The 15,977-nt window shown below is 45.3% G+C and overlaps 1 protein-coding gene across 1 annotated transcript in view; it reads right to left on the reverse strand.

Annotated features, from left to right (window-relative positions):
* Nucleotides 1-15,977, reverse strand: part of PKIG (cAMP-dependent protein kinase inhibitor gamma) — a 67,791-nt gene extending 51,814 nt beyond the window's left edge. The window contains exon 1 of the mRNA XM_040981436.1: nt 15,789-15,977. The gene's annotated coding sequence lies outside the window, so the exon portion shown is untranslated. The remainder of the gene's footprint in view (nt 1-15,788) is intronic.

Raw genomic sequence — 15,977 nt, forward strand, 5'->3', positions numbered from 1 at the left:
CTCACGAGACTGACAGGGGCCCAGGCACTTGGGTCAGCTTCCACCGCCTTCCCAGGAACATTAGTAGGGAGTTGGGTTGGAAGCAGGGCCGACACTCAACAACACTGTGATAGGAACGCAGGCACTGTGGCAGCCACAGTGCAGACCCACCCCCGGCTTCGGCTGTCACAGTGCTTCCTCACTCAAGTGAACGTTTATTGGGGGCAGGGAGGTCAGAGTTAAAGAGCCAGCAAATTGTACAGCAGTCTTATAAAGACAAATACTACCCTTTATCCTACCCTTGGTCTGCAAATACCAAGATATTCAAGTAGGGAAAAACCTCTTTACAAAGATCTAAGCCTAAAACTTAACTCCCTTTCACAAGGAACAAAGCAGGTCCCGGCGCAACTGCTCAGTGGCTCTTGCCCTCCCAAGAAACCCATCGTTTAGCTAATTCCCTGTTGGAAGGAGCAATGTGATGTGAGGAGAGGGTGGTAGTCTAAACCACAGCCCTCCCCTCAAATGTCTCCAAGCCCCTGGTATATGTGTGAATGAAAGAATAAAACTGATGCAGGGGAGACGTTTGGCACAGTGACTAAGCTGCTGCCTGGGACACCCAAACCCCACACCAGAGCATCGCGTGTGTGTGCTGGTTCCACTCCTGACCCGGCTTCAGTCCATGCCACCTGTGTGGGAGCCCAGACAGAATTCCAGGCTCCTTGCTTCAGCCGGGTCCAGCCTAGCTGTTGTAAGCATTTGGGAAGTGAATCAACAGATGAAAAATCTCTCTCATCCAGTACATGAATTTCTCTCTTGTTCTCTCATTTGCTACCTATGTGTATGTGTGTCTCTGCCTTTCAAGTAAAGTTAAAAGAATTAAAAATTAGAGGTTGCAGCAATGACTCAACTGGCTAATCCCCCACTTCCAAGTGCCAGCATCCCATATGGGTGCCAGTTTGTGTCCTGGCTGCTCCACTTAGCATTCAGCTCCCTGCTTATGACCTGGGAAAGCAGTAGAGAATGGCTGTAGCCATAGGATGTTGCACCCAAGTGGAAGATGCAGAAGAAGCTCCTGGCTTTGGATCAGCTCAGCTATGGCCATCGCAGCCATCTGGGAGTAAACCAGCAAGTGGCAGAGCTTTCTGTATCTTCACCTCTTTGTAGATCTGCCTTTCCAATAAAAATAAATTTAAAAAATAGGGCCCGGCACGGTGGTGCAGTGGTTAAGGTCCTTGTCTTGCACGCCCGGGATCCTATGTGGGCACCGGTTCTATCCCGGCGGCCCCGCTTCCCTTCCAGCTCCCTGCCTGTGGCCCGGGAAGGCAGTCGAGGATGGCCCAAGGCTTTGGGACCCTGCACCCGCGTGGGAGACCCAGAAGAGGCTCCTGGCTTCAGATCGGCATAGCATCGGCCGTTGCGCTCACTTGGGGAGTGAATCATCTGACAGAGGATCTTCCTCTCTGTCTCTCCTCCCTGTATATCCGCCTTTCCAATAAAAAAATAATAATAAAAAATCTTTAAAAAAATAAATTTTAAAAATAATGAATATAAAATTTCAGTACATTAAAAACAAACGTATACAGCTTATGAACAGGAATCGCCTCATTCCTTCACAAGTTAAAATGAGTTCCAATTTCACTTTTCAATTATTACCAAGAAAGATCAAGAAGTATATATATAGCCTTTTCTGATTTTTTTATCATAGAACCATACAATATAAGCAGAGAAAAGCAGAGTTTTTGTAATTATATTTTTATTGTAATTACATTTTTTAAAGTTTTTTTCCTGACAACTTCCTCAAATGGAAGTTTAAATTAGAAGTAACTGTACTATTACAGTAGCTTAACGACTACTAGAGATGATTTGTGCTGATCTATTGGAAATAAACCTCAGCAAAATATACTGAAATTCCATAAAAAAGAATTCAGAAAATGGACTATCTTATGGCATTGAAATAGAACGATCTATGGGAAAAAAACAAAAAAACTAAGAATTCCTGAGGGTCAGCTGGTGGCATGAGGACTCCATCTCCAAGATAAGCTGGGTCTTGCATTTGTTTGTTTTTGTTATTTGGGAATACGGAATGGGGATTTCATTTGTTTGGATGAAGATGTTGGTAAAAGGACATGATATATTAAGTTACAAATGCCAATGCCAAGTTTTGACTCTCTGAAACAGCAAAAGTCAAACCTAAATGGCAAATGATCACTTTAAAAGCAAGTTGCTTGTTTTTTGAATTTTAAGAATTTTAAAAATTGAGAGTTGCAGTCTGGGACACTGGCTTTTCGACCTAGGTTTCTGGAACTCTCATCCCAGAGGAGGTGACAGCTGATGGTTCTGTCCAAACACTGCCCAAGTGTTTATAACCATCAGAGGGGAGTCAATTTCTCGTCCCACACTATCATACACTATCTGTGTGTTACCTCACACAGATATGTGTGTGTTGTTTAGGTGAATGTTGTGCATATTTAGGATTCTCTGCAGTGCTGAGAATAAGACAAATTATTTAAAACTTAGTCTTCATTTACAAGAAAACTGACTTCCTACAGAAATTCTGACCGTGGGCAAGTGATCTGCAGAGTACACAACCACCATTAATTAGGAACTAGACAAATGGTTAAAAGAAAAAAATCTGGATAAAGACAGTTTATATTTCACAGATGGCCAGATTCCACTTAGAAGAAAAAAAACCTAAATAAAGACAGTTTATATTTCAAAGATGGCCAGATTCCACTACAAAGTTTTTCCAACACTAATCTTCAGCAAATGACTTCACAGGAAAACTATTTTTAGCCCTTTATCAACTTGGCTGATAGATATTTCAGTTCCAGTGCATAAATGGATAAGTAAAGCTGTTTTCGTGCTTCAGAAACAAACATTTTGCAAATGGGAACGAAGCACACTGTGCTACAATGTTTACTTGCCTCGGCTGACAAATGACTTTGGGGGTGAACGTCATGAAGCCTCAGAATCCCTGCAAGGACTTGGCCTGACTCCCAAAAAAGCAGCAAACGCACGATCCCTTCAGAACATCACTCCGGCACATCACGATTACTGTTAATCTATCAGAACACAGGGACATGCATTATCTCACTGCTTTCTGTGGCACAAAATGCTATGGTTACTCCCATTTTGCAGACAAAGAAACTGTGGCTAGGAAAGGCTGATGTCTAAGGCCACTGAGGTAGCAGGTGCCAGCACCCGGGTATTCCAGGGCTGTGCGGTCAGGATGGCTGGCAGCAGCAACTGATGTACTACACTCACCACACACTGGGCACTGTGCTTGGCACTTTCACAGAAGTCCACGATTCACAAAACCCTAGAATAAAGGTAGGAGGGATTGTCTTTGAACTACCACCCTCTCCTCCTCTTTCCAGCTTATCATGCATGTCCGGCTTGTCTCCCCAAAAGAGCAAAATCAAGTATCTCAAGTCTTATGTCATCTCCACATTCATCCCAAGTCAACATTTGTCTAGAATATCAACAACTGCTGAAACTGGATAATGGGTAACAAGAGCTTTTTTACACTATTTTACCCATTTCTGTTATGCAAAGTAAATGTCACTCGCTCACTGCACACACATACACGGAGCACCCATTATATGTTAGGATATATAAAGGCCTAAAGCAGGACTCCTGCTTTCTACAAGCTAAGTGACTAGTAGCATTCACAAAACGAAGACAGAAGTGATTATGGAGTAAGACTATTTCTAAGAACCAAGATGAAAAGTTCAAACAAAGCACTATGTGAATCAGAAAAAGAAATTGCATCAGAACAAATTCCATTACTGACCTCCCTGGAACAGTCCAAACTTTTTTTAGTATATTACACATTCTTTAACATCTCAGCGGGCTGTAAAAAGTTCTTCCTCTGATGGGACCAGGACTAATAATAACATAAAAATTCACTTTTCAAAAGAATTGGTGAAAACATACGTTCTTGCCAAATGATATTGGACCATGGAGTCTAAGTAGCACGCATAGTTCCTACATGAATGACACTATGATGGCTACAATTTCCCATTTTCACTGGAAAGACATTTGTGAGGCACTTTAAAGGCAGACACCCACATTCAGATGACTTCTCTAATTTAAATATTTTTTTAAAAGATTTATTTTTATTAGAAAATTTACAGAGAGAAAGATCTTTTTTTAAAAAAAGATTTATTTTATTTTTATTGGAAAGGTGGATATACAGAGAGGAGAGACAGAGAGGAAGATCTTCCATCCGATGATTCACTCCCCAAGTGAGCGCAACGGGCCATACTATGCCGGTCTGAAGCCAGGAGCCTCTTCTGGATCTCCCACGTGGGTGTAGGGTCCCAAAGCTTTGGGCCGTCCTCGACTGCTTTCCCGGGCCAAAGGCAGGGAGCTGGAAGGGAAGCGGGGCTGCCGGGATTAGAACCGGCGCCCATATGGGATCCCGGGCGTGCAAGACAAGGACCTTAACCACTGCGCCACTGCGCCGGGCCCCAGAGAGAAAGATCTTGCACCTGCTGGCCCACTCCCAAAGTGGCTACAATGGCCAGAGCTAAGCCAATCTGAAGCCAGTAGCTTCTTCCAGGCCTCTTGCGCAGATACAGGGACCCAAGGCTTTGGGCCTATGGACATACTCAACTGCCTTCCAAGGCCACAAGCAGGGAGCTGAATGGGAAGTGGAGCAGCTGGAATACTAACTGGAGTCCATATGGGATCCTGGCGCATGCAAAGCAAGACTTAAGGCACTAGGATACCGCGCCAGGCCTTGAGCATATTTAAAAGTTGTTTTTTTTAAATCAGATCTTTCAAACACATTCAACTTTTTTCACAAAAATAATGTCCTTTTTTCCTTTCTTTCCTCATATTTCTTTAGGTAACATGTATTTTGTAACAATAATCAGGGATGAACTTAGGGCATGGGGGTTAAAACTTCCAGCAGCCTGTTGACTGCTGGTGGGTGCCAGGCCAGCTTCATCTCCATGCTAGGAGCCCGATTCCAGCCACTGCGTACACACGGTGATCTGTCCCTGAGCCTGCCTGAACTCCAGAGGCTGCTCCCTTCATGGTGAGTACACCGAGAAGGGGGAGGTCTGGAGAGCTGGGCGGGCCTGGGCCCCAGCCACGGCCATCATCGCACAGTGGATGGAATTGGGGAGGGGGCATACAATAATCAGTAAAACCTATACAGGCTTGGGAACAAATCCAAATGACTTGCTCATCATCATCATCATCATCAATACCATGGCAAACATTAAAATGTGCTTAATCTCTGCCAGGCACTATTCTAAGCACTCCACACGTACAAAGTCCTTCCAGCTTCACAAGCTACACTGTACTGTGACTGCCATTTCACAAATAACAAAACTGAGGCAAAGCGAAGCTACACAACTTGTAAATGAAAGCGTAAGAGTTCAAACCCCAGCAGTCTAGTTCCAAGTCGGCAACTTCAATCCCTATGCCCTAAAATCAAACAGGTGAGAGGTGTCATGATGGCGCTTTAAACCACAGTGTCTGCTAGGACAGGAATGTTCTACAAGTGGACCATCCCAGACAGCAACCATTACTCACATCTGCATCCTGGGCCTGAGAAATACAATTTTAATTCAATGTAGTTGAAATTTAAATAGCCACATACGGTTGGCAGCAGCAGAGAACACTCGGGGGCTATGAGAATTACATACTAAGACTCATGATGAGAACAGAAAAAAAATCTATTCATCTAGCATTTGTAGAGATTGGTTAATACGCTCCTGAGTATTAGCTAATACGAAAAGATACTTATACAAGCAGTTCCATGAGAAACATAAATTAAGCACTATTGTTAGATTTGCCAACCACCAGGAAAAGAATATCTCGGCCATACATATAAAAATTTAGATGGTCTTTATTTCAGGGAACCACAGGCAGACACAGGCTTCCCTTCCCCACGAGGCAGACATTCGTGAAGGAGAGGGCTACAGAGGAAGAAGAGCCAGGAAGAGACATGCAGGGGCCTTTTAAACTCTCCTTGACACAGAAGCCAAAACGGGGGTCGCCTCGGCCCTTACTTGGTGGGGGAATAATGGTTTGTGCCCCTCACTTTTGCAGTGGTGATTTCACAGCCCGAGAGGCTCACCAGAATTTTGATGTCCATTTCCTGCAGCTACAGTGATAACCATCAACTATGTAAGAAATGATCCTATTTTTGTTAAAAATAATTCTGAATTCAAACAAAAACAATATAATGGGGCCCAGCACAATGGCCTAGTGGTTAAAGTCCTTGCCTTGACCACGCCAGGAATCCCATACGGGTGTCAGTTCTAATCCCAGCAGCCCCACTTCTTGTCCAGCTCTCTGCTTGTGGCCTGGGAAAGCAGTTGAGGACAGCCCAAAGCCTTGGGACCCTGAACCCATGTGGGAGACCTGGAAGAGGCTCCTGGCTCCTGGCTTCAGATCAGCTCAGCTCTGGCCCATTTGGGAAGTAAACCAAGAGCTAGGAGCTCCATCTCTCTCTCTCTCTGCCTCTCAAATAAGTGTTAAAAGAACAATATATATTTATTTTGAGGGGCAGTAAAATACAGTAAGCAGATTAATTAAAATAAAAACTCAGTCTAGTCCCCACACAGAATGACTTAACAAAAAAAAAAACAAACGCTACTCATCTGCCTCTGTACAACTAAATGTCACATTTTTGCAGAGGAAGACAGAAACAGGGCACTCCCATCTGCTGGTTCATTCCCCAAATGCCTGCCTTCAGGCAAGCTGGAAACAGACTGCGGGTCTGGAATCCAACCTGTCTTCCATGAGGGTAGTAGGGACCCGATCACTTGAGCCATTGCCTGCTGTGTCCTAGGTCTGCATTACAGCAGGCTGCAGCCAGCAGCAGAGCTGGGGCTTGAACTCAGGCACTGCAATGTGGGGTGTGGCACGCCGACATGCCACTTGACCTCGTCCACACCAGTAAGTTACGTTTGTGAATGATCCATGTGTATGATCATGTCATTTTCCAGGCAGCAGAAATCCCTCCAAAGCAGAATGTTAGAGTACAGAATTTTAGGTTTTACTACTTTAATAAAAATAAAAACTCAAAAATGTAAAAAGGCCTTATTCACATTTTATGTAGTTTCTTTGTTTACAAGAAGCCTACACAACTTTCCCCAAATTCTATAATTTCCAGAGCCACCCCAACCAGGTGCTCATCTCTAACATATTACAGCTGTGAAACCCCTCAAGCCCTAAGAGACTATTAATTGTTTTCTCAGTAAGACAGCTGTGCCATCATCCCAACTAGAAGCAAAGACAGCATCTAAAATAAAGTTGAAGAAAGCCTGGGGTAACAAGAGAGAGAAAGGAAGAGGCCCAACTACTCAACAATGCAAAGCAAGATTCAGAAATAGTAATAGCAGCTAATATTTACTGCATGCTTCTCATCGCCAGGCACAAGGCTTTAACCACACACTCAATCCTAACATCAACCTTATGCAGTAGATTCAATTATTAAGGAACTCAGTCATAACAAAATACTCAGAATATTTTCAGGATATGGTAAAGTCTTAAAATTTGACTTCTTCACTTACTGGCTGTTTCTAAGCAACTTATCCTCTCCAAATATCAGCTTCTACAGCTTTAAAATGTTAACCGTGCTCTAGTCCAAAAACCAGTATTTCCCAATACCTCATGGCTTGTGCCCCTAAATATCCCATCTGCTTGTGTCCCAAAGCAGTCCTAATTAGGACGGGAACAGTATCAGGCCTACTCTTATCAACATCACAGTCATGGGCAGGATCCCATAACCAAGAAGACGGCCAAGGGCTAACTTAGTCTCCACCGGCTCATTTTTCCCCAGCCCTAACTTCTTTCCCCTTGCCAGCCAATTATAGGTTGAGCACCTCTAGCCTGAAAAGACAAAATCCAACAAGTTCCAAAATCTGCAACTTTGAATGCTGACAAGCCTAAAATGGAAAATCATACCATAGAATTGTTTCATGTAAAAAACTATTTTATAAATACACTTTACATCATGTCTCATATATAAATACAGCAGAAACAACAAAGATTTACAGAACAAAGTTTACTCTTCCCCTGAGATGCACTCCTTTTTGTTGTCTTTATTTTAAAAAAAGTACTGGAGCATCTCCCACAAATGGTTCCTCAACCTGCTAAATGGACAAAAATCGACATTTTAGAAATACTGACACAGCCTTTTCACAGAGTGCTTTGTGCAATTACCCAAGACCATCTCAGGAAAGCAGCTAGTACTGGATACAGTTACAACTTCTGCTTCCTCCTTAACACTCAACAGCTACAAATTGAGGGATTTTTTTTTTTCTCCATTGATCACAATGGAGAATACATAACAGCATGTAAAGGACTCCTTTAATTAGATGACAGTGAGATTACACAGAGTTCATGATTCGGCTAATGAGCTGTATTGTTAAACCCTTAATGAAATAATAGACAATAATAATCAATAGCAGCGGGCCCGGCGCGGTGGCGCAAGTGGTTAAAGGTCCTCACCTTGCCGCCCTGGGATCCCATATGGGCGCCGGTTCTAATCCCGGCAGCCCCGCTTCCCTTCCAGCTCCCTGCCTGTGGCCCGGGAAAGCAGCAGAGGACGGCCCAAAGCTTTGGGAACCTGCACCCGCGTGGGAGACCCGGAAGAGGCTCCTGGCTTCGGATCGGCATAGTATCGGCCCGTTGCGCTCACTTGGGGAGTGAATCATCGGACGGAAGATCTTCCTCTCTGTCTCTCCTCTCTGTATATCTGCCTTTCCAATGAAAAAAAATAATAAAAATAAATCTTTAAAAAAATAATCAATAGCAGCTACAGCCATTCTGTGAAAGAATGACGAGAAGTGTATGATGGATGAATCCTGCTAATCAAAATCCCTAAATGGTCAACCTCAGCATCACACAAACAATAACAAGATCTAACTCCCTCCTGACATGACACAAAAGTACACAGTACCACCAATGAAGCACAGTAGCAAATATTACTACTACTAATAATAGAGCAAAAGAAACAGCAGATGATGGCCCAAACATGTAGAACACTGCCACCCATGTGGAGACCCAGACATAGCTCCTGGCTCCAGCTTTGCCCAGGCCTAGTTGTGACCAACTGGGGAGTGAACCAGCAGATAAAAGATCTCTGTGTCTTTGTTTAGGATTTGCTTAGGAATAGTCTAGGTGGGAGGGAGTGGCGAGTACAGATCAAATAAATTTGACCACATGTGGATATCTTAAAGCTGGAACATGAGTATTTGGTGTTTTTATGATATTCTTTTTAAAAAAAAAAAAAAATATATATATATATATATATATATTTTATTGGAAAGGCAGGTTCACAGAGAGGACAGAAAGAAAGATCCTCTTCTACCGGCTGACCTCCCAGGTAACTGCATGGCCAGAACTGAGCCAATCTGAAGCCAAGAGACAGGAGTTTCCTCAGGTTCTCCTATGCAGGGTGCAGGGTCCCACGGTTTTAAACCATACTCTACTGCCCTCCCAGGCAACAAGCAGGGACTTGGATGGACAGTGAAGCAGCTGGAACATGAACCAGTGCCCATATGGGATCCCAATGCTTCGAAGGGGAGGACTAGACAATTGAGATATTATGCTGGGCCCCGCATCACTCTTTCTACTTACATTTAAAAATTGCTCAATAAAAGGCTAGTATAAGAATAGGAAAACCTGAGGCACGGCGTGATAGAGTGGTTAAAGTCCTCGCCTTGCCTGCGCCAGGATCCCATATGGGCGCCGGTTCTAATTACAGCAGCCCCACTTCCCATCCAGCTCCCTGCTTGTGGCCTGGGAAAGCAGTTGAGGACAGTCCAAAGCCTTGGGATCCTGCACCCACATGGGAGACCCGGAAGAGGTTCCTGGCTCCTGGTGTTGGACTGGCTCAGCTCCAGCCGTTGTGGCCGCTTGGGGAGTGAACCATTGGACAGAAGATCTTCCTCTCTGTCTTCCCTTCTCTCTGTATATCCGCCTTTCCAATAAAAATAAATAAATATTTTTTTAAAAATAGGAAAACCTGGATTCAAACTCCAGGACGTATTAGACTCATTGTGAGCTGATCAAATTTATCTCAGAAATAAGTCAGAGGCAGACTCTTTAAACGCTCAGGCATCTTTATTCGCTGGTCAGGATGGCAGCCACACCGCAAGATGCTGACAGGCTATCGCCCAAGCCTCCAAAGTGAAGGGTTTCTAAATGCTCAAAGCACAGCCTGCGCAGTAAGAAAAACCAGATGAGGCAGTACAAAACAGGACACTGCTCATCAGATAAAGGCATGAGCAGTGTTACCAGGGTCAGGGTTACAGCCAGAAACATCGAGGACTTGTTTTTCTCCCAGCTCTGGTTCAAGGACATAGGAGCTTGAGCTCACCGAGATTAAAATGGCGTCAAGTTGTTCACAGTCCAGGAATGCCCTGTAATGGGGTGGGGGGCTCAGGGAGGTGGTCCCTCACAGATCTAGGATCTCAACAGAGCCTCTCAAGAGATTCAGATCATTCATGATTTGATCTGAAAATAACAATGATAATCCCTATTTCATCTAATTGCTGGGGAGGCCTGCAAAGGGATGATGGATTTCCATCTTGTGGAAACCCAGTTATCAACTGCAAGGCTATTCATGAACGTCAGCACAACCGTGACTGCCCTCTCTGGAACTCTCTGGAACTCTTTGGGGAAAGAGTGCAAGATTAACGGAGTGGATATTGGTGATGGGCTGCTTCAGCCAGAATCTAAAAATTTTTGGATAGCAATAATCCTTAATATGACACTGTATTTTATATATATATAATACTCTATCCTTTGTAAAGGTAGAAGCTACATTTTCAGGAATCTGTGTTGTTGAGATACCACAGGCATCAATGTAATCTGAGATGTTCAAAATAATGTAGGTGCTTTACAAGAGTAAATACACACCTTTCAGGCAAGAAGATTTCAACTCAAAAATGAAAGGGAAGGATCAGAGGTCCAGGTAAGACTGGGACAACTGGAGCTATCCGGCTGCAGCTTACAGAAAGGGGTAGGAGGGAAGCTGAGTACCCTTTTTATATGCAAATACGATCAAGTTATTTCCTATCAATGGCTTCTTGTTCTGAACAAAGATGAAGGCCAGCTCTCCAGCTGAGATTCCTGCCTGCTCCAGGTCTCAAAGCCCACCCAGGGCTGCCTCAGCCATCAGCCTCAACACTGCTGATTCTGAAATGTCTTTCCCACTTGCCTTCTCTGTTCTTTCCTGCTGCTCCCTTGTCTTCCCTTCACGTCCCTAGCCCTCTAAACAAGTTATTTTCTGATTGCCCCGACTATGAAAGCTATGTGTGTCCACATACAGAGCAAAAGGAAACTAACATCTATTTTAAAAAAAAAAAAAGGACTGAGGGCCCAATGCGATAGCCTAGTGGCTAAAGCCCTCACCTCACGTACACCAGGATCCCATATGGGCACCAGTTCTAATCCTGGAGGCCCTGCTTCCCATTCAGTTCCCTGCTAGTGGCCTGGGAAAGCAATTGAGGACAGCTCAAAAACACCCATGTGGGAGACCCGTCAGAGGCTCTGGCTCCGGGCTCCTGGTTTTGGATCAGCTTAGCTTTAGCCATTGCAGCCACTTAGGGAGTGGGTCATTGGATGGAAGATCTTCTGCCTCTCCTCTCCTCTGTATATGACTCTGCAATAAAAATAAACCTTAACAAAAACAATAATAATAAATTTAAAAAGCCAAAGCATTGAGTGGAGAAATAAACATTCCCTCCCTCCATCTCACACTACACACATGAGGAGATCACCTTGTGGGGGTACTCATGTTTCAGGGTAGCGTCACTCATAGCAGCCCAAAGATGCAAGCAACCCCAGTGCCCAACCACAGATGAACAGACGCGCGAGATGTGCTACAGCCTTAAAAAACAGATTCTCACCCATGAACCTTGCGCACCATTTTAAGTAAAATAAGCCAGCCACAAAAAAAACAAATACTGTATGATTCCACCTCCACGAGGGATCTAAAACACTCGAACTCAGAAAGAAGGGTTATCGAGGCTGGAGGGGCGAGAGAGTGGGATGCTGTTTATTACACACAGCTCTGAGTGAAAAAGGACTACTGCTGCTCAGCCGTGTACAGAAATGAAGTGTTGAAAAGATTTTCCCAATACAAGGATTTCAACATAATTGCACTACATCCTTTCCAATTATCCACATTTCTTAAGTTATTTTATGTTAATTATTTTTTTAATTTAAGCAACCTGTTTACACACATTTTCCATACAGAAATTTAAATTCAAACATTAAAAAAATATATCGGGGTAGGTGTTGAGCATAGCAATGAAAGTGGTTGCTCAGAGCACTTATGTCCAAAGCTGGAGCCTAATCTGAGCCCTGGCTCTTCTGCTTCTACTTCAGCTTCCAGAAGAAGCGCATCCCAGCAGACAGCAAATGATGTGGCAAGGACCTGGGTCCCTGAGGGTCTCACGTGGAGACCCACACTGAGATTCGGGCTTCTGACTTGGGCCTGGCCCAGCCCTAGCCATCCGTGAGCATTTAGACAGTAAACCAGCAGATGGAACATGTATCTCTCTGCTTTTCAAACAAAATGAAAATGAATTGAAAAAAAAAAAACAAAAAACAAAAAAAGCCTGAATTTGGCATATGGATGATACTGCTTTGAAAACAAAACAAAAAAATAAGAGCATACTGTAATCAGCTTTTTATACCTAAGCATATAAGGCGAATATCTAACAAACATAGTTCCCACTTACTTTTCAATGTCTGATAATTGCTATCACATAGCTGTGTAATAATTTAACCAGCCTATTTTTTAGTCTGTTGATAACATAGAAACATCACAGCCATTATCATCATCTTATCACATTACCTGTTTCTCACCTGTCCCTTTTTGGAATCAATGCTCTGGTTTTCTCCATAGATAACTACCTCCTTTTCACCCTCACACCCAGCCCACAGCCAACTTTATTTATATATTGATTCATTTTGAAAGACAGGGAGAAGAGCGGACAGGACAGGGGAAGGAAGGAGTAGGAAGAGGATGGGAGAAGAGAGGAGAGATCTTCTATTTGTTGGTTCACTCCCTACATGCTGCCTGGACCAGGGCAAAGACAGGAGCCTAGAATTCCATGCAGATCTCCCACATGAGAGGCAGGAAGTCCAAGTACATGGTCATTTTCTGCTGCCTTCCCAGGCTTGTTTGCAGAGAGCCAGACTGAAAATAGAACAGATGATTTTCATACAGGAGGCCGGCACTGCAGGCAGCAGCTTAACCCCTGTGTCACAGGACAGCACACCCCACCCCTCAAGCCAACTTTTACACTGTGTGGTCAGGTTGGACATCACTATTTTTATGTTTAAGTATTTATTTTTCATATTGCCAAGGCTCCCATAGCTAAGTATCCTACTACTATCTGCATAAACAACTGCCTTTGGTCTATCTTGTATGTACTTGTTCACTTAACCTAATACTATCTAACCTAAATCCTCTTAAAATCTCTCAACTTGTGATCATAGATAGAGAACTACAGCATCGAGTAGTGATTAAGCGTTCTGGGGTCCATCTTGTGGCGTAACGGGTTAAGCTGCCTACAATACAGGCACTGGCTGCAGACAGGTCCGTTCCACTTTGGACTCAGCTCCCTGATACTGCACCTGGGAAAGCAGCAGAGATGGTCCAGGTGCTTGGGCCCCGCAGCCACGTGGGAGGCCCTGATGAAGCTCCTGGCTTCAGCCTGGTACAGTCCCAGCTGTAGCAGCCATTTGGGGAGTGGAACAGCAGATTTTCTCTATAGCTCTTCCTTTCAGATAAAATAAATCCTCAATAAATAAACTGAACAGTTAAGAGCTCTAGGACCAGGCAAACCTGGATTCAAATATGGTGCAATGGACAATCAGCATTTAACCTCAGTTTTCTCCCCACAGCATAGGCGGAGCTCTACAGAATAGGGCCTATCTCACAGGACTCTTACAAACAGCAGTTTAACTGAGATTACTACATGAACTGTGTTTGGCACAACAGGTGCCTGTTATCTGCCCATTTTGAAGACGTGGCTTCACACAATTGCATCCCTCGCTGATGGATGATTTTGAGCTTCTTTCAACAGCTACCCTACACCCCGCCTTTCCAAAACCTGGAAGCCATCAGGCTTGTTAGAGCTTCTGAACGGCGCCCATGCAGGCGCACCTGCTCAGGACAGCTGCATCGTGAATGTTCTCCCGAGGCTCTCCTTCCTCGCAGCCTTGCCCTCCCTTACAGGCTCTCTGCCAGCGAAATTCATCTCTGTCTCATGCTTCCAAAAAAACCTTCACCTATTCCCTGCTCGCTCTCCAGCCTGCTCTCTCCCCTCCTTCCCAGCCCAACTTCTTGGAGCTGCCTACACATTAGCTTCCTCACACATCCCACTCGGAACTCAGCCCACCGATACATCACTCTGAGCGTGTGCAAGCAGCTGGCAGCAGAGGTTCTGTCCTCCCCATTCCAAACCTGCCCAAAGCGATGGTCCCGAGCGACCTGTACACTGGTTTTTCTGGAAGGCACCCTTCTCTTCCTGGTGGGGGGGGTGTGGAGTGTTGGGGGACATGTAACAAGGCTGACTTGTTCCTTTGGCCACTGCTACTACACTCTCGGGGTTTCCCTCCTAGTCTTCTGGCCTCTTCTTGTTGGTGTGGCCTACGTGGCAGTTCTTCCGAAGGTGTCCAGTGCAGTAGCCCTGAACAGCTGGGGCTGTCTGGATGTCCTTCAGTGTCCATCGTTAAGTTCCAATAGTGGTGATCTGCTCTGATCTCTACGACTGTACTTCTAGACGCTTGGAAAAACAATGAACACACCCTCTCCTTGCCCTACCCTCCCCAGCAAATACACTATGTCATCTGACTCCCTGCCTGAAGCCCCAAGCGAGGCTAGGGTTCACTTTAAGATGCACCTCCTCTCACAGATCTTGTCACACTTGGACTCACCCAGGGTGCACATTTCTCTCACTACAAGGGCAGGGGCTTTTCACTTACTACCTACACAGTCACAGTGCCCGCTACAGGATGCTTGATTTGGGGGAGTTGGGAAGGGGAGCTCCATAAATCAGGAGTATGGAACACCCAGCTAACAGGCCACAGAGGGCCCACAGATTCTTCTGGTGTCACCCTGCCAGGGCAGCTACAAGGAAGGACTTGAAATGCCATACATCTACAGAGGGCTGATTTTTTAAGCTGACAATTTTGCATGGCCCATATGCGGCCAGCAGGTGGTTACAAAGAATCACACGGGCCCCTGTCAGAAAAGCAATTCCCCATCTCCACGTCACTGAGGCAGTTGGAAAAGTGCAGAATAGGTAGGCAGAGTCATGAGAACAACAACAAAAACAGTTTTCCTGAATTCCCGATCTGCACACACAACACCTTAGGATGCTTAAAGCCTGTGCAGGCTTCCCTCTGCCCTAGGGCGAAATCCAAACTCCTCAACACTTAAAAGCAAAAAAAGCTTTCCGGGAGATTGGCATACGGCTCAAACATCACCCGGCTCCCTTTCACCACTCCGGGACATCTCTACAGCAAAGCCCTGGATGCCCGCAGTTTCCCCAGGAGCCCGCACTCCAGGGCTTGGAACCCACGGCGCCGCCGACCAGACCTTAACACCTCGCCTTCGGCAGCCACCTTCTGTTGGGGTGCCCAACCACAGTTCCCACCGCAGGGACTTCTCGCGTGGGGAGCTGTCTCCTCCCCCGCGCACATTTCACTTCTCACTGACTTCACCCGCGACCCTCAGCCCGAACGCTGGCTCACCATAAACGCTCCACCAAGTTCCTCGCAGAAGTAGAACGAACGCTCCGGCGCCCCCGAGGGCTCACCTGCAGGCAGTTACGCACCCACACACACTATCAGGCTCTACTCGGCAGGCGCTGTCGTTAGCTCCGATTTGCAGGAGAGAAAACTGACGCACGAGGAAAAGTCAGCTTTCTCGGGCCCCCCGGGGAGCAGCGTACTCGTACATTTCCAGCAGTTTCCAATCCCCCCCCCCATTAAAAGGGGCTTATCTC

The sequence above is a fragment of the Ochotona curzoniae genome, unplaced genomic scaffold (assembly GCF_017591425.1).
Source record: "Ochotona curzoniae isolate NIBS_2020 unplaced genomic scaffold, NIBS_Ocur_1.0 contig_3520, whole genome shotgun sequence".
NCBI lineage: Eukaryota > Metazoa > Chordata > Mammalia > Lagomorpha > Ochotonidae > Ochotona > Ochotona curzoniae.